This window comes from Oncorhynchus keta, chromosome 13 (assembly GCF_023373465.1).
Source record: "Oncorhynchus keta strain PuntledgeMale-10-30-2019 chromosome 13, Oket_V2, whole genome shotgun sequence".
NCBI lineage: Eukaryota > Metazoa > Chordata > Actinopteri > Salmoniformes > Salmonidae > Oncorhynchus > Oncorhynchus keta.
In genome coordinates, this window is record NC_068433.1 from 25,950,613 (window position 1) to 25,954,813 (window position 4,201).

General features: G+C 40.3%; 1 long non-coding RNA gene across 1 annotated transcript; it reads right to left on the bottom strand.

The window, feature by feature from the left end:
* Nucleotides 1-906: 906 nt before the first annotated feature.
* On the bottom strand, nucleotides 907-3,726 carry LOC118388002 (uncharacterized). Its single transcript, XR_004826495.2, has 4 exons — nucleotides 3,532-3,726; nucleotides 2,444-2,574; nucleotides 2,169-2,319; nucleotides 907-1,906 (listed from the first exon to the last, which is right to left on the bottom strand). It is a non-coding gene; the product is annotated as an uncharacterized LOC118388002 (long non-coding RNA).
* Nucleotides 3,727-4,201: the final 475 nt, after the last annotated feature.

Here is a 4,201-nt window from a genome sequence, read left to right on the forward strand (position 1 = left end):
AATACTCTTCATGTCCACAGAAACATGTCAAACGTTTTTTTATAATCATTCCTCGGGTAGTTTTTAAAATATATATTCGATAATATATCAACCAAGTGTTTAGGTTTTTCAATAACAGTGGGAGGAACTTTACTCTGTAGCGCAAAAACTCACTCTGAGAGCCCCCACCTATCCACCTGAGCCCCTACTTCTCACAATGTTGCTCTTTTAGTAGAGTTAGATCAAGGCTGAATCAAGGTCTTGGAATAGCACATAATGATTCATTAGTATTCTACATAACAGAACCAAATATAAAAGCATATAACCTTACTGTTACACCAAAACACCACCTAATTTCTTAATAGATTTTATGATGTATCGTACGGCCAAAACTCAACAACGTGCACCACTTGGCAGAATGTGCTTGGATTGAAACAAAAACAGGAAGGCTATATAGCCTAGTTTGTTAACACTATCTGCTCTACTTTGCTCACAAAACAGTAACTCAAGAAGATCTATATGCATATTAACATGACACTGTTTGAGATCAAATGAATGTCAGGCACATGCAGTTGGGACATTTTACAGGGAAAATGTGAAGAATTATCATTCACCATTGGCAGTGATGATGCATAGGCCTATTTTGTATTGAGGTATGTCTATTTTGGTGCTTGAGGGTATTAAAAATAACATAAAAATATTGAGACAATATCAAATCAAATTTTATTGGTCACATACATATTTAGCAGATGTTATGACGGATGTAGCGAAATGCTTGTGTTCCTAGCTCCAAGTATGTGTGTGGGCATAGGCAGACAGTTGGAGGATGTATTTTATGCATATCCTATAATGATATTCCTATAATGACGTTCGGTCTGTAGAAATGTTGAGAAATGATGACGTCATTTACATTTGTATTGGCCTCCGGCACCTTAAACATTTGCAATACACCATGCATGGGAGGGAGATTTATTTTTGTGTGTGTATGTGGCATCCTGTTGTACCGCATTTGGGTATTTTAAATGTGGTCACCCTATATGTTCCTCCAAGATCATTTCGGTTAGCAACATCCCTTTAATAAACCTTTAATTATATTGCAGTACATGTTGACATATTTCAGACAATAACAAAGTCCATCAGGCTTAATGATTTAAATTCAATGTATTGACAAAACATCGCAGAGGGTTATAACTAAGCACTGATCGAGGGTGTACAGTACTTCATTCAAATGCAATCATAGATCTACAATACAGACAGTGGGCTTTGAATTTAAAGGACCTCCCAGACAGAAATGGTGATTGGTGATTGTACAGGACTTGGTGAAGGTCAAACGTATTCAAAAGGAATAGAGCAGATATTACATAATGGAGAACCCAAATATTGTAACACAATTGTAGACCTAGACCTGGAGAGATGAGATGAACGCCTACTGTATATTGTATATGTTTAGCTGAGTAAACAATCATGTTGGATGGGAACCTGAAATTCACATTGGGTAGTTCGGGCAATTGAAATTACTCTCTTCTCTTTTTCAATTATAGGAATAGCTTTCAGACGACAGATATTCAATCACACTGGCTTCAGAGACATGTATGTCTTCTTGACCTCCGACCTATTGCTGTATTGACCCCAAAACAAACCTCTGGTTTGAGTATATCAATCCAAATCCTAACAACAATGATTCCTTTTTTCTTGCTGAAAGTGACGTTTGGTGCAGGAAGGCGTATATATTGGCAGATTTCATAACCCTCTGTCCATCCTGCCCATACAGGCCCAGTTGGCAATGTTTGTAGCAAATGTAACAATGAGACCTTTGTGTCTCTCACACCCACTGCCTCATTGGCAGTTGCTTTCCTCCGTTCTTCCCTCTAATTTACATGCTTTCTCTCTCACACTGCATCCAACTCACCCCTAGTAAACTACTGGCCTAGGAAATGAAGGAGAGAAGAGAGGGAGGATGTATCAAAGAGTGTTATTGTTTATGGGGATCATCCGGACAGAAAGGATCCTTTAACCCCCTTCTTGTCTTACCAATTTCAGTCATCCGACTGCTGACAAACTTCCTGTGGGTTGCCAAAAATAACGCAGGCGACTTGTGTCTGAATGACTATAGATCATTTTAGTTTCAGCTTGTCTGGTGGCTTGCTAACTCATGATTAGTCAACCTGATCAGCATGCCATAGATTTACCCTGTTTGGAGAGGAAGCAGGGGCCACTGTGAATCAGGCACCGGGAATCACCTCTCAAATAAACTCTCAGCCACATCTCCTTCAAACCACTTCCAAAGGTACTCCGTGGGTGTTATCGGCGGCTTAGTTAATTACAGCAACAAATGGACGTCTATAAAGGGTGTGGAGTGGGAATCAGATGTTTTTAGAATGGCACAATTCCTATTTTTTCATCTTTGCTAGAGTGTGTACTCAGGGGGATACTTGGCTTAGCAGTTATGTAAGACCATACATACCCTTGTGCAGAAGTGACATCCAGATAACCCTAGATTCCCCAGTCCCACAGGCTGCAGTCAGCGGTGCATTGGGAATCGATTTCAGGACACCCAATTGCACAGCAAATGCTAGATCGAGTCCCCGGAATAACCTGCAAATGAGATAATTAGTTGAATCCCTACAGAGCCCCTCTCATTCACTCTCTATTCTTGCATACTCTCTCTCACACATAAGCACACATACTCACTCATACAATCTTTCAAAATAGTGTTAAATCATCTTTGCCCTTTGTGTAAGTTCTATTTAGATATTTTAAGTATCATGCCCCCCAACCACTTTCTTGCTGTACCAGAAGGGGAATGGATAACACATGTGAAGTACAAGCACTTCAGTGCATTGAGTGGCAGGCCTTTTGCAGTGCTAAGAGCTCTGATTGTATCTACAGAACACTTCAGGTCAATCAGTGTCCAATGGCAACAGACAGTCACTGAGAATAGATGCTGACAGTGACACAAGACGACACTCCCAGCTGGTGTTTGAGATGCTTGAGGAACACGGGGTTCCAAAGGAAATTCACTGCATACTTGATAGGTCAGATGGCTAGAAACACACAGGCATGACTCATCCTATGATGTAACATCCTGCCAAGCCAAAGCCACACCTGACAAAAAAGCCCCAGACAACGTGATGATACAACCACTCTGCAATCACAGTCTGACTCTGACCTTCGGAAAGACTTGAGCAGCAATTCCTGCTTACAAGACACGGCTGGTCTGTACTGCACTTGTACTACCCATGCTTTCACTTCCAAAAGATACATGGCACTGGGAAAATAACTTTACTCTTAAAATGTAACAGCTGTACATTATCACTTACACTGAGTGTACAAAACATGAAGGACACCCGTTCTTTCCATGGCGTAGATTAAACAGGTGAAAGCTATTATCCATATTTGATGTCACTTTTTACACCCACTTTAATCAGGTTAAATAAGGATTTGTAAGCCTTGTGACATGGATAGTGTATGTGTGCCATTCAGAGGGTGAATGGGCAAGACAAAATATTTAAGTGCCTTTGAACAGGGTATGGTAACAGATGGCAGGGGCACCTGTTTGTGTCAAGAACTGCAACGCTGCTGGGTTTTTCATGCTCAACAGTTTCCCGTGTGTATCAAGAATGGTCCACTATCCAAAGAGCATCCAGCCAACTTGAAACAACTTTGGGCAGCATTGGAGTCAACATGGGTCTGCATCCCTGTAGTAAATCACAGGAAAAACTGAACTCTGACAGCCGTGTGTCACAAAACAAACAATACCTCACAGTGATTGGGTACAAAGAACTGAACTAAATATTGTGTGATAATGACATACAGGTGTGTGAACAGGTGATTTAAATTCAGGTGATTGGGATCTGGAACGTGAGCTGCGTTCATGGGATCTATGTGTTTGAGAGTGTGAGCTGGAAAGTGGGTTGGAAAGTGAGCTGCGTTCAGGGGATCTACGTGTTTGAGGGTGTGAGTTGGAAGCAGATGTTACATCAATTCCCGGGACCACCCGTCTGCTATATGCTACATATTTTATTATATTATTATTTGTGGTTAGTTACAAAAAAATGCTATTTGTATAGTTTTCATGTATAATACAAATGTATAAATTAATCAATAATGCAATGTGCTTTATTCATAATATTACTAGACCATAGTTTAAAGTGTTACCAAAACATATTCACACCATCAGCAAATGGGCTGTAAGCCTAGTGAATATATGGACTTAAATGTC